The 22,861-nt window shown below is 44.7% G+C and overlaps 1 protein-coding gene across 1 annotated transcript in view; it reads right to left on the bottom strand.

Moving 5' to 3' along the window:
- The window catches only part of LOC143942247 (butyrophilin subfamily 1 member A1-like), an 86,057-nt gene extending 68,604 nt beyond the window's left edge, over nucleotides 1-17,453 (bottom strand). Inside the window, exon 1 of the mRNA XM_077463493.1 lies at nucleotides 17,175-17,453. The gene's annotated coding sequence lies outside the window, so the exon portion shown is untranslated. The remainder of the gene's footprint in view (nucleotides 1-17,174) is intronic.
- Between the last annotated feature and the right edge of the window lie 5,408 nt (nucleotides 17,454-22,861).

Below are 22,861 nucleotides of genomic sequence, written 5' to 3'. Positions count from 1 at the left end.
TCATTTTCTGGCTGCCCAAATTGAGATATCCAAGCCTACTCTATTGCATATTTAAGCAGATTTGTTACATAACATGCGTACCCATTTGCTTGGCTAGGTAGAAACTATCATTGACATATGCTCCATGATTCGGACCCAGCCACATTACCATTGGGATATACCTACCTTGGGTCCATCCCGATATGATTGATTCAAAATGTCTAGCACTTATTCCTTGACTGTACCTCCTAATTTTTGCTTGGAAACTTTTTGTCCTAGTTTATGGAAAATGAATGTGATTCGCCTATAATATGTACTGGCTTGGATTTATCTTTCTGTACACTTTATGTTATTTGGAGAAATGTATGACATCTCTATTAATGTAACTGACTTTTGTTTCTTGAATAAAAAGTTATTGGATAAAAAAAAAAAAAAAAAAGTGGGAGGCACACATACAAACTGTTGTAATTCCTACACTGTTCACCTGATTTGGATGTAAATACCCTCAAATTAAGGCTGAAAGTCTGCATTTAAAGCACAACTTGTTTATTTCATTTTAAATCCATTGTGGTGGTGTATAGAGCCAAAAACCAGAATAGATTTGGTCCTAACAGACAATTGGTTACTCCAAAATGTGTCCCATGTTAAAATTGGCACGATAACGTGATCTGATCATGCCCCTATCCTCATAACACTAAGGCACACGCGCGGACTGTTTGCCCAACCTTGTTCGTCAAACAGTTTGGGCAAACAGTCCGCTCAAAATTTGCATGAGCGGACTTGCCCACACACGAGCGGACTGTTTGACGAACAAGGTTGGGCAAACAGTTCGCTCAACTTTTGAAATGAACGGACTCGCCCACGTAAGGAGGAGGCAAATCCGCCCATTTCGAGCGCGTGTACAGGTAGGCGGGGCCCGCGAAGGAGACGTCGCGGGCTCCGCCGCCTGGAATGGGCTTAAAGGGGAACCCCAACGCCGAAAAAAATCGGCGTGGGGGTTCCCCCCAAGTCCACACCAGACCCTTGTCCGAGCACGCTACCCAGCCGGCCAGGAAAGGGGGGCGAGCGAGCGCGCCCCCCCCCCCCTGAGCCGTACCAGGCCGCGTGCCCTCAACATGGGGGGTGCCTTGGGGAAGGGGGGGCCGCGCGGCCCCCCCACCCCAAAGCACCTTGTCCCCATGTTGATGAGGACAAGGGCCTCTTCCCGACAACCCTGGCCGTTGGTTGTCGGGGTCTGCGGGCGGGGGGCTTATCGGAATCCGGGAGCCCCCTTTAAGAAGGGGGCCCCCGGATACCGGCCCCCCACCCTATGTGAATGAGTATGGGGTACAATGTACCCCTACCCATTCACCTGTGGAATAAAGTACAAAAAAAAACACAACACATGGAAAAAGTATTTTATTGCACAGCTCCGGGGGTCTTCCGTCTTCGGGGGTCTTCTCGCCGGACTCCTCCGCTATGTGTGTGTAGCTCTTTTACTAGCGGAGGAGTCCGGCTTTCTTCCTCCCCGCCGCCGGCCTCTTCTCCCGACTTCGGGGGTCTTGTCCCCCTCTTCGGTTCTTCTGCCGGGCCACCGCGCCTGGTCCGGTGGCCCGGTCTTCTGTCGCCGTCTTCCGTTCTTCTGTCGCCGCCTTCGGTTCTTCTGCCGGGCCACCGCGCCTTCTTGTAGCTCTTTTACAGGCGGTGGCCCGGTCTTCTGTCGCCGCTGTCGTCGCCGCCGCCGCCGCCTTCCGTTCTTGTTCTTCTTGTTCTTCTTCTTGTTCTTCTCCTGGAGATGTTGACTCGACGATCTCTCCGGCCGGAATGCCAGAGCCGCGCTGTGCGGTCACTTATATAGTGACAATGGGGCGGTGTCACATGGTATATGTCACATGGGTTGGTCACATGGTGACCCCGCCCCCTTACGATGTCATAGTCCCCATGTGACATCAACCCATGTGACCAACCCATGTGACATATACCATGTGACACCGCCCCATTGTCACTATATAAGTGGCAGCGGAGCGTGTCCCTGGCATTCCGGCCGGAGAGCTCGTCGAGTCAACATCTCCAGGAGAAGAAGAAGAAGAACAAGAAGAAGAACAAGAACGGAAGGCGGCGGCGGCGACGGCGACAGAAGACCGGGCCACCGCCTGTAAAAGAGCTACAAGAAGGCGCGGTGGCCCGGCAGAAGAACCGAAGGCGGCGACAGAAGAACGGAAGACGGCGACAGAAGACCGGGCCACCGGACCAGGCGCGGTGGCCCGGCAGAAGAACCGAAGAGGGGGACAAGACCCCCGAAGTCGGGAGAAGAGGCCGGCGGCGGGGAGGAAGAAAGCCGGACTCCTCCGCTAGTAAAAGAGCTACACACACATAGCGGAGGAGTCCGGCGAGAAGACCCCCGAAGACGGAAGACCCCCGGAGCTGTGCAATAAAATACTTTTTCCATGTGTTGTGTTTTTTTTTGTACTTTATTCCACAGGTGAATGGGTAGGGGTACATTGTACCCCATACTCATTCACATAGGGTGGGGGGCCGGTATCCGGGGGCCCCCTTCTTAAAGGGGGCTCCCGGATTCCGATAAGCCCCCCGCCCGCAGACCCCGACAACCAACGGCCAGGGTTGTCGGGAAGAGGCCCTTGTCCTCATCAACATGGGGACAAGGTGCTTTGGGGTGGGGGGGCCGCGCGGCCCCCCCTTCCCCAAGGCACCCCCCATGTTGAGGGCACGCGGCCTGGTACGGCTCAGGGGGGGGGCGCGCTCGCTCGCCCCCCTTTCCTGGCCGGCCGGGTAGCGTGCTCGGACAAGGGTCTGGTGTGGACTTGGGGGGAACCCCCACGCCGATTTTTTTCGGCGTTGGGGTTCCCCTTTAAGCCCATTCCAGGCGGCGGAGCCCGCGACGTCTCCCTCGCGGGCCCCGCCTACCTGTACACGCGCTCGAAATGGGCGGACTTTCCGAGCGGGAACAGTCCGCTCATTTCGAAAGTACAGCGGACAGGCCCACACACGGGCGGACTGTTCGCTCAAACACAGTTTCAGCGGACAGTTTTTCGGAATTTCCGAAAGACTTTGTCCGTCCAACTGTCCGCTGAAACTGTCCGCTGAAAGCCCACACACGAGCGGACTGTCCGCCCAAACACTGTTCAGCGGACAAGGTTGGGCGAACAGTCCGCCCGTGTGTACGCGGCCTGAGGCCGCGTACACACGCGGGGACTGTTCGCCCAACTTTGTCCGTCAAACAGTTTCGCCAAACAGTCCGCTCAAAATTAGCATGGACGGACATGGCCACACACGACGTACGAACAGTTTGCTGAAACCGTGCGCGATGACGTGAACGGCACGTACGACGGGATGAAAAATACGACGTCCTATACACTGCATTATAACTTTCGGCGTGAAAATCCTTTCTGAGCATGCGCGCAACTTTGTTTGACGAACAAGCCTACACACGCGGGGACTGTCCGCTGAAACAAGGTTTCAGCGGACAGTTTTTCGGAATTTCCGAAAAACCTTGTTCAGCGGACTGTTCGCTGAAACTGTCCGCTGAAAGCCCACACACGAGCGGACTGTCCGCTGAAACCTTGTTTCAGCGGACAGTTTCGGCGAACAGTCCCCGCGTGTGTACGCGGCCTTAATGATTCCCACCTTAAATCCACCACATTTTTTGTGGAGGGCAACACCAGAATTATGCAAGATCCTGTTACCAAACAAATCCTAGAAAAGCACTTGTCTGATTTCTTCCAGATCAATTCTCCTTCTGCCACAAATGTATTTTCACTATGGAATGCACATAAGGCATATATCAGGGGAATTTTTTATCCAATTGGGAGCTAGACGTAAGAAACAGAGGCAGTGCAAAATCACTGAACTAGTTACACAAGACCAACCATGACCCTACCATCAGCTCCCAACTTACTGCATTAAGACATGATTTAAGATTGACTCTTTTGCTTGCCTATGAACAGATTGAAAAGAAATCTAAAATGTCCTTCTATTCTACTAGCAACAAAGTTGGTAAGGCGCTGCCGAGAAGAATACAAGGACATCGACACAAAACACAAATATCGCATCTCCTCCACCCCAAAACTAATCAGAAGATATATGACCCACAGGGCATAGCGGATGCTTTTAGTGATTATTATAGTTCGCTATATAATTTAAACATGGACAATTCAACACCACAACCCACGCCATTAAACATAGCTGACTTCCTCTCCAAGATTAACATACCCTCACTCACGACATCTCAACATCAACCTAACGCGCCCTTCTCACTGACTGAACTGCTACAAGTCATACATTCGCTTCCTATTAACAAATCTCCAGGCCCAGACGGACTCACTGGTGACTACTATAAACATTTTCAATCAATATTAGGCCCGCATCTCCTAAAAAATTTTGATGAAGCTGCTGCCTCTGCTTCTTTCCCATCTGAAATGTTGGAAGCCTTAATTGTGACCATACCCACACCCAGGAAGACACCGGATCAACCTCAGCAATACAGGCCTATCTCGTTCTTGAATAATGATTTAAAAATATACGCTAAGATGGTAGCCCTGAGATTGATGGACATTCTCCCCACCCTAATTGACTCTGACCAGTCTGGTTTCACGAAGGGCAGACAGGCTTCTGACGCAACCAGAAGACTGCTTAATGTGGTCCACATCGCCAGGGGGAACCAGACGCCTTCTCTGCTTCTGGCTTTGGATGCGGAGAAGGCGTTCAATAGGGTCCACTGGATTTATCTCTCCCAGACCCTTAGAAAGTTTGGATTTGAGGGATATATTTTATCAGCCATCCTAGCACTGTATACCCTGCCTTCTGCTAAAGTTTATACCTCAGGGATGCTTTCCAAATCATTCAAAATTACAAATGGCACGAGGCAAGGTTTCCCACTGTCCCCCCTTATTTTTAATCTCCTCATAGAACCATTAGCGGCACTTATCAGACAATCACCTACTATACAAGGCTTCACGATAAGCGGAAAGAAACATGTCATCAGCCTTTTCGCTGATGACGTGATCCTAATGCTCACTGATCCAGTGTCTTCTCTAAGAACTGTCTCATATGTATTGCAAGAATATGGGAAAGTGTCATATTATAAGGTGAATGCAAGTAAATCGTATTTACTGGACCTGGGGGTATCTCAACAACATAGGTCAACCTTACAAGTAGATCACCCATATATTTGGAGAAAATTATACAATTAAATACCTAGGAATAGACCTTACCTCCCATCCAGACCAACTATTTAAAGCAAATTATTTACCACTCATGGACAGGGTATACGAAAACTGAACAAACATATACTCTCCTGGTCAGGAAGACTGGCAGCCTTTAAAATGTTGATATTACCCCAAATTCTATATATATTTAGAACGATTCCTATACCAACCCCTCAATCCTTTTCCGTCAACCTACAGCATCTACTTTCTGGGTATCTATGGGAGGGGAAAAGGGCTAGATCTTCCTTCACTAAAATGTGCAAAACCAGATCCGCAGGAGGAGTGGGAGCCCTGATTCTTAGAGACTATCATATGGCGGCGGTACTAGCGCAGGCCAAAGAATGGTTCCCGAACCAGCATCAGCCATTATGGGTAGGATTGGAACAATCCCAGATACCTGGTAAAAACATACATAGTTATATTTTGGCCTCCCTTTTCAATACACAAAAGGTCATAGCCGTTTCTCCCTCTATACGGGCTACACTAGATTGTTGGAGGAGGTTGATGCATCTTAGCTTTCTCCCGCAACCTACAATCTACCTACACATACCTATAGAAACTTTGACCTTGCTTCTACCTGATTTGTGTTTGTCCAGATGGTCCTCTAGGGGAGCTCAGAACATGGCTGATTTATATACGTCTAATAAACTCAAATCCTTTAAGCAACTCCAACTGGAGTTTAGTCTCCCCCCACAGGAATACTTCAACTATCTTAGGATCTCATCTTATCTTAAAAGCAGACAACCAATGCAGTATAAAATGGTATGGAATCTACATAATTATCTTACCTCTAAGGAATATCGTAGAGGCGGAATCACGCTGTTCTACAACGCAATAGATGATAAACATACCCTAACCAAAACGAATCCTATGTTATCTTGGGAAAGGGACTTAGGCATATCCTTTACCGAAGCTCAATGGAGCAGAGCCTTAGCACTTACTTACTCAGCTACTAAAAGCACCAATTTATGGGAATTAGCACATAAAGTTTCTCAGAAGTGGTATCTTACCCCGCATAGAATCGCGAAATTCGACCACACATTTTCCCCTTTATGCTCTATACCATATATTATGATCTTGTGGGAAATTGGCCAAATTTTGGTCCAAAATATTTCTTATCCACCAACAAGTGACGGGCCTTCCTAATCAATCTTTACCTTCCCTGGCTCTTCTCAACCTAGGCATAGAAAATATACCACCCCTGTTCAGAAAATGTACCGCTCACCTCTTTCTCACTGCCAAATTGGTCATCTTAAGGTTGTGGTAATCCCCTAACCCCCCAGAAGTTTTGGAAGCTATCCGAACGCTCATGACCCATTATACCTACAAAAGTATGCTGGCTAATGTGGCAGGAAAATATACACAATTCCTTACACACTGGGGTCCTTGGATTGATTGGCACAAGACTTATAATACCCGCTGACAAAGTGAGATTATCTGCACACAACATTAGTGTATTTCACTGAGCTGAATAACTACCCCAATGCCAATTTCGTCTGGTGATCCATAGTTCTTCCATTCCATATTCCATATTTTCTTTGTTTTCTTTCTGTTAATCCCCTTCCAAGTTTTATCTATCCTTTGCACACTGTTATGTGGAAACTTTATGTATCTATATTCTACATCCTGACACAAGGGTATCCCTCTCCTGGCTGCAGCGAGTCCCCATTGGGGCGGTCTGGGAGGAGGACCTGACCTGACTGCTACGATTTATTTGGTTGTAATACTGATTGTTACGGCGGGGTAAATGATTAAAAGTGTTGAATATACTACTATATGATTGTAATCTTCGACTCCACAAAGTTACTATATGATGTGAATAATTCTCTGTATACATGTCAAAATTCAATAAAAATGTAATTATAATTTAATTTTTTTTTTTTTTAAATGCACCTGTTCAACCACAAAGCACAGATGTGAATATTCTGTGTGTTGTGGTACACTATGATGCCAAAATTAATGCTTTATTTATGCTTTATTATTGTGATGAGATACACTGACAGCTCTTTCAAAATGAATGGGCTGCTATAATGCAACTCAAGTTAATGAGGAAAAAAATACTGTAAATCCAACCTCAGGCCCAGAGTTTTCATTGATTTGCTAACACAATAAAATGCATTCTGAGATAGATACCCATCTGTGTAAAATGAGACACAATCACAGTATAAAATATTTAATTTTAACTTATGGGAGCTGGAGTTTGGCTTCAATTTGTTAGTGTTTCTAGACTCACCAATTATGGGACCTGAAATCCTGCCAGCAATCAAACCTCTGAAACCTAACAAAAAACCTGGTCCACAGATTAACAGCCACAAAAGGATTGCCAGGGAATGGATGTCTGGAACTCTTGATATACCAGGTTGCATTGGAACCTGGTTAAAAGGAATGTGACCACAAAGCTTCACTGCTGTCTAAATTAAAAAAAAGTAATGGAGCCTTGGGTATATTTTTTTGCCAGCAGACTTTGGCACCTTCTTGAACTTTAATATTGGCACTGTACCCCTTATTCAAAGGACTTAACTGACCTGCACCTCCTGGCAACTCTCTCCCATCCTCACCCCTCCCCCCTCCCACTTACCTTCACTTCTCTCCTCACCCTACTTTACATATTTATTCTTTAATATAAAAGCCTTTCTCCAATAAGAACGAATAATCGAGAAAGACAGCTAGAACGCTGAAGAGTGGCTTGTTTTAAACTTTTTTCAGTGCTTGTAAATGTGGGCCTTCACTTAATAAAACAATTTATTTCCACTTAGCTCCTCCCTCCTTCACTACTGGATTTTTTATGAGTTTCTGATATTTTAGTGCTGCAGCCCAACACTTCCTTTTTTCTCACCTAGGCGAGGATGACTTAACACCCTCTGTTGCCTCCAAGGTTTCTGTATCACAAATCCTAAGAAGCAGTTTTGCCATGAGATTCCACATGTGCAGAGAAGTGCTACAGGTCTTTAGGACATATGGCACATGTGGAATATCCACACATACAGGGATTTTCCATACATGCACACAGACAACACAGGTATCAAGGTTCCAGATACCAGAAATGTGTCTGCATGTGCAAGAGAAAAATCGCACATGTGCAGATGTGCTGCAGGTCTCTGCTTGGTCCTGTGCATGCATGAGACATTCAAAAATGGCTGCTGTTCTGCCTCAAGGACATATAGCTAAACCTTCTTGTCCCATAAACATCAGATACCATATTTCTGTGATCTCAGTTTTATTAGAATAAGCCAGGTGAAACTACAAAATAACTGAATTAGACCTTCAATAAGTACAATATTTCATACATTACATCATACATTACAGAAACAACAATCTGCAATATAGGATGAGATAGTAAAAACTTACTTTTTAAGTTTTCTATGGGGTGATGGCGATAGATTGAGAAATACATGTCTTGCTTCCTGCAGTATGTTCTCATTGAATGGAGGCTGCTTTACTTCCTGTGAAGATTCTACCCAGAATTCCTTTCTTACCAACAACTTCCTTAACTACATATACAGTAAATCAAATAAACAGAACAACTGCAGCAATGCCAAAAAAGAATGATAGATGGAGCCTGCACTCCACATATGATTGTCTTATGTAAATTACAAACCTTAAATGTAATTTTAACAACGCAGGCACAGATAATCAGCATAGACATGTGGTGGACAGAACACTGCCTGCCTGACATCAAGTGATGTCACTAACAGAGTCCTCCATAGAAAACAACAGAATAAGTTCGGTCACTGGTCTTAAGAATACTTTAGCTTCATTCTGTTGAAAGATCTTGACCTCAACCTTACGGACACAATTATCCTTGCTTGGGAGTACTTTGGTGACCAGACCTAAAGGCCACATATTCCTTAGTATCTGGCAATATTTCATAAGCACAACATCCTCAGGTTTAAAATTAGGCTTTTCAGTGTGCCACTTTCTCCTTACTTGTAGAGTATATATATATTGCTCCCTTCACCGGCTCCAGAAGGTATTGGCAAGGGTTTGTACTTGTCTCCATTGACGTTTGTAAAGGTCCTTCTCACAAAACTCTCCAGCTGGCACACCAAAAAGACCAGTCTTTTGCATGAGTAACATGGCAGGTGTGAGAACTACCGGATCTTCAGAGTCACTTGAAATTGATGTCAAAGGCCTGGCATTACTGATAGCTGTAACCTCTGCCATAAATAGCACTAAACATTCATGAGTAAGCCTTGCAGTTCCTACTTGTAGGAAGATAGAGTCAATAATTCTTCAGGCTATGCCCATCATCCTCTCCCAAACACCTCCCATGTGAGAAGAGTGAGGTGAGTTGAAGATCCACATGCAGTCTTGTTCCCTCAAGTATCTTTCTACTCTGAGAATGTCCAAGTTAGAAGGAATTTGAAGTTCTTTTACTGCTCCCACAAAGTTAGACCCTCAGAGCGAATGAGTTTCACTGGGCCTCTGATTGCAATTAGTTTGGCTAGCTCTGTGGCTAATACTGCAGCACAAAGTTCCAGCCAGAGTATGGTGTGTTCAGGAAGTGGTGCAAGTTTTGCTTTCCCCATTACAAACCCTATGTGGCATTGTCCTTTAGTGTCTATGGTTTTCAGGTAAGCTACAGCAGCAATTGCTTTAACAGAAGCATCCAAAAACACACAAAGTCTTTGCATCTGAATGTCTGCAGATGGCAGAGGAGCATATTGGCGTGGAATTTTAAGGTTGGATAGAGCTGTTAGTGAGTCCTTCCACTCTAGCCATAAGTTCTTCCTGTCGGTTGGGAGAGGGTGGTCCCAATCTAGTGACTCACAGGTTAAGTCTCTAAGTAGTGCTTTACCCTGGATGGTGACAGGTGCTGCAAAGCCTAAGGGATCATACAGGCTGTTTATGGTCAGGACAGGACACATCTACGGGTTTTTCTTCTGTGTTTACTTTGGAAAGTAAATGTGTCAGATCTTAAGTCCCAAAGCAGACCAAGGCTGCATTGCATGGCAAGTGAGTCTGTGCCTAGATCTAAGTCCTTTAACTTGTTAATGATCTTGGACAGATCTTGGAAGATTGTGTCTTAGGGAAGTAAGACGTTTCTATGCTAGTTCTCTGTTGTTAGGCAAAAGTTGTTTTGTGGCCTAAAGGGAAGAGGTGCTATGATCTCTAGAAAGAGCCTATCCTCAATGGACATTGCTACCTGGTTGTCTTCCTTTGTTCTCCTGAACGCTATGCGTCCTAAGTCGCTTTGGTCGCCATCATAGGTATTGTTGTCACAGAGGGGACTTAGGAAAGGAAGAGGCACAGAGTTGTTGTGTGGTAGTTCCTTTATGAGGATGTGATTTTGACAGGGTTGGTAAAGAGAAGGATGACCATTTTTGAGGGCACTAGTGAGCAGGGTATTAATGGATGTCAGTTTGTATGCACCTCCCAGGCAGACATCACCTATAATGACCCACCCGAGATCCAGTTTTTGGGCATATGGGGTGCTTTGAGGACTGTTGATCATTTTTATTACTTTGTGCACTTGCAAGATATCCCTCCCTAGGAGTAAAATTAACTGAGCATGATCATCTAGTTCTGGTATGAGATGTGCTATGTGGTTCCAGTGAGTCTGGTGAGCTGCTGCATCTGGCATGGAAATCTCTGCTCTGTTGTCTTGCATCTGGTTGCACTCTATTATGGTCGGTAAGGGTAGGCATGTCTCACCATTCATAGATTCAATTTGTAGTCTGTCAGCTCTTCTCCCCGCCATTTCAACTGTACCTACACAAGTCGTAAGGGAGTAAGGGCTGCTGGGGTCTTTAAGGTTTAGAATGTCAAAAAACACACATCTAGCTAGTGACTTATTACTCTGATCATCCAAGATGACGTAGAGCTTGACTGCTTTGTCTCTGCATACTTTTGGGTAAACTCTCACGAGACAGATTTTAGAGAAGGATCTGCCACCTGTACTTCCTTTTCAGACTTCAGTGCACTGTGAAGTGATTGCTATGGCATCTGTACTAGAGTCTTTGGTCTCCCTGCCTTGCTCCTTGTCCCTATGAACAAGTGGGAAAGTTCTTGGAGTAGGCCTTGGGTGTAGATCTGTGTTGTGCTCTGTGCTGTCACACACATTCTGTACATTTGACACTGACCTTACAGCCCTTGGCGAAGTGTGTGGATGAAGAGCAGCACTTGTAATGGAAGTTGTTCTTTTTAGCAAAGCTTTGCAATCCTGCATGGTCTTTGTCCTGAAGGCTCTGCATTTCAGAAGAGGATGTGGCCTCTGATGTAGAGGGCAGAACTTAGTAGGGTCGCTGTATTGATCCTCGGGCTGAGACTGCAAATCTGTGGGAAGAAATGTTAGTTTTGTGCACTGCTTCTGGAGCTCTGAGTTGTTTAGGGCCAGAAGTGGTATAAGACACTGGAAAAATGAATCTGGGGTCATCTTTCATTCCTGCTTGTCTGTCTACAAAGTCCACAAACTCACTAAAGAGTGGAAAAGGCACATTGTGTTTTAATTTGTAGTTACAGCCATGAGTATTACATCTTTTGTGTAACTCATAAAGAAGTTTTTGTGCTAAGGAGTTAATACCTCTAGCAGAGTCAATATAAGAAAGGCCAGGTAATTCCCCTTATGATAACCTCTGCTAGGTATTTTTGGGAAGTCTTCCATCCTTTTAAACAGTGTACTCTCTATACCCTCTGGTGAGCTATAACATCTATCCAGTCTCTTTCAGATGTTTGTAAGGCCTATCTCAGGGTGGTCTATATTAATGTCTCTGGTCCTTTTGGCATGTTCAGCAGAATCATTGCCAAGTCACTTTACGAGGAGTTCTATCTGTTTCCTGCAGGATAGGTCTAGACCTTGAATGACACTCTGGACACTCTGGCCATGCTCTGCAGTGTTGAGGGCAATCACTAAACTTGACAAGTCCTTGCGTAACTAACTCATGTTTGGCAAGGAACTTGGCAAAGTCTACAGTAGCCTGATTGGCATTGGGGTAGGCTGCTGATGTATTGTGGTACAGTGTATAGGCGTACATGGTAGAAGTCTCTTCTTTAGTGCTGGGCTCAAACTTGCATAAGGTTGGCAGTTAGTACTGGCTCATTGCCTACACCTTTGGAGTGAAGACTGGTGTTTGATGTTTGTATGAAGGCTGGGTACCTTGTGGATTAGAAGGTTTGATTGTGACTGGAAAGTCTGGAACTCTGTCAGATTTTTCTTGCTAGTAGCCCTGGGGTCCAAGATCATCTTGTTGCTGCTTTATTTGATGTGACTCACTGACATCATGTTTAATTTTTGTGGTAGGATGCTGCTTGGGTCACGGTGCTGGTAGACATAATCTGACATGCGTTGCGAAGAATCTTGTTGGTCCTCCTCTAGACCCAGTATGCTGCTGCCTACTCTTGGCTCATTGTAGACGGCTGCTTCTAAAGTTTTTCTGCTTCTGCAATGGCGGCGGCAGCATCTCGGTCCACTGCCAGCTTCTGTATGTTAGCTTCTAAGATAGCTTGCTGCAATTTCAGAGATGTTTCCTGCTGGGCTAGCTCTTCCCCCAGGCATATTCTTTCATTCTCTCTCTCTTGTTTCTGTCTCACCCTTTCTGATTCAAGATGGGACTTTTCTTTTTTCATCTGCAGCTTTTGGTCTGTGAATGCAGCCCTGGCTCTTGCTGCTTCAGCTTTTCAACAACCGAAAGCTGCTACATTTGCGAAAGATGACCTAGATGAGCTTGGTCGTGAACATGTTTTGCAAGAAGATGTCCCACTGTGAGACATGGCTGCGTGGATGAATCTGTTTTGCTGTATAGAGACCATTCTAGTGTTGATGCTGCTTGACAGAGCGTGTCTCTGTACTGTGGCTCCCTGCTTCGCCTGCCGCAGGCCTGTTTCTTTAAGGCCTTTGACTGTATGGACACTGCGTAGCCCCGGTCTGTACAGACTTCCAAAGTCAGCTTATCTTCCCTTCAGAGGTCAACTTAAAAATTTCACTGTTCTGTCTCAAAGACATATAGCTAAACCTGCTTGTCCCATAAACGTCAGATACCATATTTCTTTGATCTCAGTTTTATTAGAACAAGCCAGGTGAAGCTACAAAATAACAGAAATAGACCTCAATAAGTACAATATTGCATACATTACAGAAACAATGATCTACAATATAGGATGAGATAGTAAAAACTTACTTTTTTAAGTTCTCTAAGGGGTGATGGCGATAGATTGTGAAATACATGTCTTGCTTTGCAGTATCTTCTCAAAGAATGGTGGCTGCTTCACTTCCTGTGAAGAATCTATCCAGAATTCCCTGCTTACCAACAACTTTCTTAACTACACATACAGTAAATCAAATAAACAGAACAGCTGCAGCAATACCAAAAAAGAACGCTAGATGGAGCCTGCACTCCACATATGATTGTCTTATGTAAATGACAAACCTTAAATGTAATTTTAACAACACAGATACAGATAATCAACATAGACATCTGGTCGACAGAACAGCTGCTCATGTGAGATGGGGTAGGGAAAATATGATGGGGGCTGTGTACCTTCTCTTTAACCCTTTCATGACTAAGCTCATTTCTGACATTTGGTGTTTACAAGTTAAAATCCATATTTTTTGCTAGAAAATTACTTAGAGCCCCCAAACAGCAGAGACTCTAGAGAATAAAATGGCAATTGTTGCAATATTTTATGTCAATATGTTAGTGTGAACCTGGCCTTAACCATGCTTGAGCACTAGATCACCCATCTATTCATTCTTGAATTTACCTCTCCCCTCTACTTTCATTTCCACCTGTATAATACCTGCACATATTTCTATATTGATGTTAGAGACACTTCTCAAGGAGAAATGGGTGTATATTGTTATTATGCTGTTTTATTTACCTCACTTGTCTTCGACTTCTCAATATGCATCTTTTTAAAGTGGTTGTAAACCCTTAAAAACCACTTTGACCTACAGGTAAGCCTAGATTAAGGCTTACCTGTAGGCCTAAGAAATATCTCCTAAACAAACACGGTTTAGGAGATATTTACAAAAAGACAGGCACAGTTGTGTACGCATGCGCCGTAGACAGCAGCACGCAAGCGCACACTGAGCATGCCGCTGCTAACGGCAATATGCCGCTAGTGGCGGCTCCCATGCACATGCATGGGAGTGACGTCATCACTGCTTCGGTGCTGTGAGTGGCCGGAGCAGCAATACCTGGAAGAAGATGGACGCTTTGTGCTACAGGGGACATCGGTGACATTGCTAGCTCCTGTGTCAGGTAAGTGACAAATAATGGGCTACTATGCGATGCATAGTAGCTCATTATGCTTTACCTTTGCAGGGAGACAAATTGTAAATCTTACTGATTTTTGGATGTTCTTTTTATGATCTGTTTTATGTATTGATGATCTGTTTTATGTATTGTGTAAACTGCTGATGGACTCATTGTTACTCTGTCACTGAGATGTTTATATCTAGTTGGCTTTTCTTGGAAAACCAATACCAATTTTGTAAATGAGATTTAGTCTAAGGCATTACTTATAACTATGTAGTATAATAGAAGAGAAGGTCATAATTCTGCTGACCTCACGAATAGTAATTTTTATGCAGAGTGGGTTTTTTTTCTTATATTGTGGTCAGTTTTTATTATGAGGTCAATTTAAATGCATATACCGCTGTGTGATTTTTTTTCTTGAATGATTTATTTCTGTTAGGAAAGAGAAACGTAACTATTTCACCCATTTGTGAGCTTCTTGAGGGTAGGGACTGATGTGAGTGTGCAATATACAGGGATAGGTACAGTTGTAGATACTCACTCAGGTTGAACTGGATGGATTGGTGTCTTTATTCAACCTTACTAACTATGTAACTATGTAATTTCAGTGGGAAAGGGCAATCACAGCCTTTTTACTCAAAATAATGTGATTTGTTAATGCAGGCATGTGCGTTATTCACTTGAATATTTTACTGAATATGACATTTTAAATTTAATGATAGATCCACTTTAAAAAAAAATCACACAGCAGTATATGCATTTAAATTGACCTCATAATAAAAACTGACCACAATTTAAGAAAAAAAAACCCACTCTGCATAAAAATTACTATTCATGAGGTCAGCAAAATTATGACCTTCCCTTCTATTATACTACATAGTTATCAGTAATGCCTAAGCCCTTGCACACACGGTCGGAAATTCCGATGGAAAATGTCCAAATGGACCGTGTTGTCGGATAATCCGACCGCGTGTGGACTTCATCTGACTTTTTCCGTCGGAATGTCCGACCAACAAAGTTTGCGAGCTGAATATAAAATTTTTCCGTCAACATGATCCGATCAGACTTTGTCCGATCATTTGTAGAGAATTCCGATCGGACAAAGTGCCACGCATGCTCAGATCAAATTCCTAGACCAAAGCTATTGGCTACTAGCCTGAACGTAGTCCCGTCGTAACTAAATAACGTCATCACGTTCCGAACGATCGGATTTTCCGACAACTTTGTCCGACCGTGTGTATGCAACACCAGTTTCGGACAAAATCCATCAGACAAAATCCGACGGATTTTGTTGTCGGAATGTCCGACCGTGTGTACAAGGGATTAGACTAACTCTCTTTTACAAAATTTTTATTGGTCTTCCAGGAAAAGCCAACTAGATATAAACATCTCAGTGACAGAGTAACAATGAGTCCATCAGCAGTTTACACAATACATAAAACAGAACATCCATAAATCAATAAGATTTACAATCCTAGCTTAAAAAGATGCATATTGAGAAGTTGAAGACAAGTGAGGTAAATAAAACAGCATAATAACAATGTACTCCCATTTCTCCTTGAGAAACGTCTCTAACATCAATATAGAAATATGTGCAGGTATCATACAGGTGTCAGTTGAAATGAAAGTGGAGGGGAGAGGTAAATTCAAGAATGAATAGATGGGTGATCTAGTTCTCAAGCATGGTTAAGAGCAGGTTCACACTATTGGGAATTGGATGTGGGTTTCACATGACAGGAGAGGGTGATCGGCTCTCCATGGAGCTAGTTCACACATCTGCAGGCCGGCCACAGAGTGCCCAGTAGAAGGGTCCTGTGCGTCTTTGGCTCAGTTTCAGGTACAAATTCAGGCACAAATTTAGACCTAATTCAGACCTGAAATGGCAAATGGCAAATGTGCCCTGCAGCAGAACATAGTGTGAACCCTGCCTAAGAGTAGGATGGAGTAGAATGGGGGAAAAGGGACAATGAAAGGGAAACAAGAACAAAAGAAGGGTAAATCATGGGGAGGGGAGAAGAAGAGTGGAAGGAAAGAAAAAGGATGAAGGGTTCTGGATCAGGGCGCAAAATCCACTGTCCAAGAGATGTTAAAAAAATCTAAAAGTTTACCAGATGTACATAAAAAACCTGAAGGCCACAATAGGTTGCACAAAAATTCCAACATTTTCAAAATAAATTGTTATGGGAGTCATTCAAAATCGCAGTTAATTTTACATTCATCGTGGTCCCTGTAAGTTTAGACTCAGACTAAATCTCAATGACCATTAAGCAGGGCAGATACTGAAAGATTGCTTGGGATGATTAATTTAGGAAATCTTTGGATTTGCACATTAACAGGTATTCCCACTTCAAAAGAATTTCCTTAAATTTGGAAAAAAAAATCACTTCCAAGCAATACGGCAAACCAAGGGCATGCTGTATATCATCAATCTATAGAATTCCCTCAGATATCTAATTTTCTGCTTGTGGTGGCTTTTCACAGAAGAAGTTTTATTTTTCAGTAAGATACATTTTAGGGTTCAGGGAAGCAGACATTGCAGGTTTTCTCATTACATGGTTCACCTTAGTGGTTATCATGAAGACCGACTCTCCCATTCAAAAATCATTCAAAAATCAGGTTCAGACAGAACATGGTAAAACAAATATCTTCAGAGAAGAGAAAGATACAGAGATCGCAAAAAGTTTGCTAAAAAGCTTGTACATTCACCCAAAAGGAATTTTCGAGAATATGGCCAATTTGAAAGATCCAGGGAATAAAATATGTTTAAAATAATAACAAAAAAATAGGCACTTACTTTGTTCTTGAGTATCAGAAATCAAGAACCTTCATTTGCAACCCAGAAACTGGAGTCATCCACATTCACTGAAACCTAAACGAAACACTTCTTAAAGGAGTCTATACTTAGATTCTGAGGTACAAATTTCAGTTGGAGAAAGAAAAAAAAAATGAAACAAATAGTAATAAATGAAAACAATACACTTATCAGCTAAAATACTGTACAGATCCACATGTATCATATAATGTAGAGGCAGTTCAGTATGTTCCCTCTAGGATGTTTGAGAGGTATGCTAAAAGTTATAAAGAGAGTTATAAAGAGAGATGTAGGAAAAAAAGAAAGTTTGTCTATCACACAGTATACCTTTATAAGTCATAAAATATCTTAGACTTTGTTCTTTACTTATAAGGTGGTTACAATGTTTATAATTAACTAGAGATATCATGATTATTTACCTATTACTTGGAGGTTTTCATGTTTTATTATTACAGAGCATTGAATTATAGAGGATATAATTATTATCCTTTTTTCTTCATGGATCAAAAGAAACAGACTCTTTTCTCACTGCCAACATATCTATGCTAGCAAAAATAATACTCTAGGCTTCCAATTCCAAGCCAAAACAAAAAAAATTCTCTTGTATGAGGTATTATACTTAGGAAAATTTATTTACAATCTGTGAAAGGGAAATAGCATCTATATCTGTTAAAATTTTAAAGGGTGCTTGACTAGGTTAGACAGACCAGAAAGCCAATAATAGGATTTTTATATACAGCTTACCTGTAAAATCCTTTTCTTGAGAGTGCATCACGGGACACAGGAGCTTCATTACATAGTGGGTTATATAGGCACCTCTGGTGATTGGACACTGGTTGACCCAATTAAAGAGAATTCCTCCCCTATATAACCCCTCCCATTAGGGAGGCACCTCAGTTTTGTAGCAAAGCAATAAGAAACCACGTAAAACCCAAGAGGGGCGGGAGCCCTGTGTCCCGTGATGTACTCTCAAGAAAAGGATTTTACAGGTAAGCTGTATATAAAAATCCTATTTTCTTGATCATACATCACGGGACACAGGAGCTTCATTACATAGTGGGATGTCCCATAGCAATGCTCAGGTTGAGGGGAGGGAGACACAGATCATAATTCTAGACCGCCAGGGACCTGAGGACCTAAACTGCAGCCTGCAGTACACTGCGCCCGAAGGCGATATCCTCTTGCCCTCTGACATCCACCTGATAGAATCTGGTGAATGTGTAGACTGATGACCAAGTCGCAGCCTTACAGATCTGAGCTAGGGAGGCCTGGTGATGCACTGCCCAAGAAGCACTTACAGCCCTAGTAGAGTGCGCTTTCACCTGAAAGGAGGAATCTTCCCCTTTAAGTCATAGGCCTGAGAAATAACCTGTCTGATCCACCTTGAGAGAGTGGACTTTGACGCTGCCTGACCCCTTTTAGGGCCTTCTGGCAGAATAAATAAACAGTCAGTTTTCCTTATCTGAGCAGTTGCTTGAAGATAAAGACTGATTGCTCTAACCACATCTAAAGTGTGTAAGGATTCTTCCTCTGTGGACTGAGGATTTGGAAAAAAGGATGGTAGGATTACATCCTGATTCAGGTGGAAACCTGAAACTACCTTAGGTAGAAAGGACCTGTTGGGACGCATGACCACTCGGTCCTTATGGATAATTAAATAGGGCTCTTTACAGGAAAGAGCTGCCAATTCTGATACCCTTCTAGCCATGGATATGGCTACTAGGAAAACCAGCTTCTTTGTCAAGAGAGCTAAAGAAGCCAGATGCAGAGGTTCAAATGGTTGGGCTTCTAAGGCCGAGAGAACCAAATTCAGATCCCAAGGGCATACCGGAGGTTTGACTGGCGGTCTCATCCGCATAGCCCCCTGGATAAAAGCCCGTACTAGGGAATGTGATGCAAGCGATCTTTGAAAAAAGACCGATAGGGCCGAAATCTGCACCTTGATGGTGCTTATGGCCAAATTCATTTCAAGGCCTGATTGGAGAAAGGCCAAGATTCTGCTAATGACATACCTTCTAGGATGCCATCTCCTGGGTTCACACCAGGAAACATATGTCCTCCAGATCTTGTAATAGATACGCCTGGAGGCCGGTTTTCTGGCATTGACCAGAGTGGAAAGGACTGGCCCCGAAAGATCACGGCCTCTCAAAATGTGGGTCTCAGCAGCCAGACCGTCAAATTCAGACTGCGTAAAGCAGGATGGTAAATTGGGCCCTGTGAGAGATCTGGCCGGAGAGGGAGGGTCCATGGCCTGCCCACTGCCAACTTCATGATTTCTGCGAACCATGGTCGCCTGGGCCAAGCCGAGGCCACTAGAAGGACCGGCTTCGTCTCCCTCTTGACCCTTCCCAGGAACCTCGATAGCAGCGGGCTCGGGGGGAAGGCATAGATCAGATTGTACTGATCCCAGGGAACTGTCATGCCGCGTACACATGAGAGGACTTATGTCCGACAGACTTCCGAAGGAGTTCCGTCGGAGTTCTGACGGAGTTCCGACGGAGTTCTGACGGACTTTTCGGCGGAGCGGACTTGGCCACACACAATCACACTAAACTCCGACGGATTCGAACGTGATGACGTACGACTGGATTCGAATAAGGAAGTTCATAGCCAGTAGCCAATAGCTGCCCTAGCGTCGGTTTTAGTCCGTCGGAATAGCATACACACGAGTGGATTTTTCGAAGGGGACCGGGTCCGGCGGAGTTCCGTCGGGAAAATTTGAAGCATGTTCCATATTCTAAAGTCCGTCAGACTTTGGTGAATCAAAAGTCCGTTGCAGCCCACACACGATCTAATAGTCTGACGGACTCAGTCCGTCGGACTTTGGATGTTGAAAAGTCCGCTCGTGTGTACGCGGCATCAGAGCATCTGACCCCTGAGCAAGTGCATCTCTTGTCCTTGATACAAAGTTGTCCAGTTTCCTGTTGAATCTGGACGCAAACAGATCCACGTCTGGAGTGCCCCACTTGTAACATATGTCTTGAAACACATCGGGGTGCAGAGCCCATTCTCCTGGGCACAACTGCTGGCGGCTGAGATAATCCGCCTGCCAATTCTCCACTCCTGGGATGAAGACTGCAGAGAGGCACGGAACATGCTTTTCTGCCCAGACAAGTATGCGATTAACCTCCTTTTGGGCCACCAGACTTCTGGTACCGCCCTGGTGATTGATGTAAGCCACTGCGGTGGCATTGTCGGACTGAATCCGAACTGGGAAACCTCGCAGTCTGTGAGACCACTCTCTGAGTGCCATGTAAACTGCCCGAATCTCCAAGATATTTATGGGCAGCAGACTTTCGGTCGCAGACCATTTTCCCTGCGAGCATGTTCCCTGCAACACGGCTCCCCAGCCTGTCAGGCTGGCATCCGTAGTGACAATCTTCCATGAGAGGGGAAGAAAAGTTTTGCCCTTCAGCAAATTTTTGGTCTGTAACCACCAGACAAGACTTTTGCGTGCCCGAGGGGATAAACGCATAGGAAGATCCAGGGATTGGGGCTTCCTGTTCCAAATCGCAAGGATGCATCTTTGCAGGGGCCTTGAGTGGAACTGGGCGAATGGAACGGCCTCGAAAGAGGCGACCATTTTTCCCAACAGTCTCATGCACAACCCAATGGAGGAAGATCTTCTGCCCAGAATCAGGCGCACCAGATCTCCAATGGCCAAGGCCTTTGGCTTTGGAAGGAACACCCTGCCTTGAGCGGTGTCGATAATCAGACCCAGGTAATCCAACCTGGTGGTCGGTTGTAAAGACGACTTTTCTAGGTTTATAATCCAACCTAGGCGGCCCAGATGTTCTAGCGTTTTGGTGACGCTGCGACTTAGGCATGTTGCAGTTCTCTCTACGAGAAGCAAGTCGTCTAGGTAAGCCATGACGGCTATGCCCTGAACTCTTAAGATTGCTAAGAAAGGGTCTAGAATCTTCGTGAAGACTCGGGGGGCCGTGGCTAGGCCGAACGGCAGGGCCACAAATTGAAAATGGCGCTGCTCTACCGCGAACCTCAGAAACTTCTGGTGTGCGGGAAATATTGGCACATGGAGATATGCGTCTTTGATATCTATTGATGCCATGAATTCTCCTCCTTGCAGGGAGGAGACCACAGTGCGTATTGACTGCATCCGGAAGGTCTGGATGTGTAGAAACCGGTTTAAGTCTCTCAGATCCAAGATAGGTCTGACACTTCCGTTTGGTTTTGGAACGGTGAAGAGATTCGAATAAAAACCTGAACCCTGATCTTTCGGGCTCACTTCTACTATCACACCCTGGGATAGTAATTGATCTAAGGCCAGAAATAGCGGTTTCTGCTTTATCGGATCCCTGGGGATCCTTGACCTTAGAAAACAAGAAGGTGGAATCTCCTGAAACTCTAGCCTGTAGCCCAGAGACACTGAAGAGATCACCCATCTGTCCTGAATCTCTTCCCGCCAGGCGCCTGCAAACTGCAGGAGCCTTCCCCCCACTCGGCCGAGCGGGGGCGCCCCTTCACAAGGAGGTCTTGGAGGTCTGCTTGGCAGGCTTCCGCCCCCAAGTCTTTTTCTGTCCCTGGGCTCGGCCCTGAGGCTTTCCAGCCGAGGAGGGCTGGGAAGGCCGTCGCCACTGTTTAGAGCTTGATGCTTCGGGAGAGAGAGTACGCCTGAATGAAGGACGTTTACTCTTCTTGACTGGAAGGAGTGTAGATTTACCTCCCGAAATATTTTGGACGAATTTATCTAATTCCTCTCCAAACAACCGTTCCCCTTTAAACGGGAACCCAGTCAAATGCTTTTTGCATGACATCTCAGCAGCCCAATTTTTTAGCCATAGAGCCCTACGCATGTGTACCAACATGAGGGACAAACGTGATGCTTGTTGGACAGAATCCAAAATCGCATCAATTATGAAACACAAGATGTGAGGCATCTCTGCATATTTCTCTACTTCCTCATTGGGAAGGAGTTCAAACATCTGTTTAACCTGTTCCTTAAGGAACTGACACAACCCCACGGCTGCGACTGTAGGTTGCACCACAGCGCCGGCCATGGAAAAGGAGGCTTTTAACAAGGTTTCCAGCCTTTTGTCAGCTGGATCCTTAAATACCTGCGCATTATCCAAAGGACAAGTTAGGTTTTTATTCACACAAGAGATAGCCGCATCAACAGATGGGGCCCCCCATTTCTTGGTGAAACTTTCCTCCACGGGATAATACATAGAAAACCTCTTGGGAGGAGTAAACAGTTTATCGGGATGTCCCCAGTCCTCATACATCAAGTCAGCCATTAAAGGATGAATTGGGAAGGAACAAGCAGTCTGTGGGGCTTTCCTGACTCCCAGGGAAGAGACAGAGGATGTAGCGACTTCAGCAGCTGGCATTCTGAACGTGGTACGCACCAATTCAGTGTAATACTGCACCTGCTTTCTGAGTGCCTGGGAGGAGGGGACTAACTCCTCATCCTCTGACTGATCCGACTGCTCATGATCCCTTTCCAAAGATAGGGATCTCTCCTCATTTTCAGAGCAACTGTCTGAGAGAGGGATTTCAGCAGAGGGAGGGGATCTACCCCTTTTTCTGCTATCTTTTAGGGAAGCAGAAATAAAATTCATTATCCTCCCTTCAAAACTCTCCAATGAAGCCCTAAGGGAGTCCTCAGTGACATAGACCGGGGCTGCGACATTAGGAGAGGCTGCAAAGCC

The sequence above is a fragment of the Lithobates pipiens genome, unplaced genomic scaffold (genome assembly GCF_037356315.1).
Source record: "Lithobates pipiens isolate NorthernLeopardFrog02 unplaced genomic scaffold, aLitPip1_a1.2 Scaffold_30, whole genome shotgun sequence".
NCBI classification, from domain to species: Eukaryota; Metazoa; Chordata; class Amphibia; order Anura; family Ranidae; genus Lithobates; species Lithobates pipiens.
The sequence above is the reverse complement of the archived record's forward strand: the minus strand, read 5'-3'. Positions and strand labels throughout refer to the sequence as shown.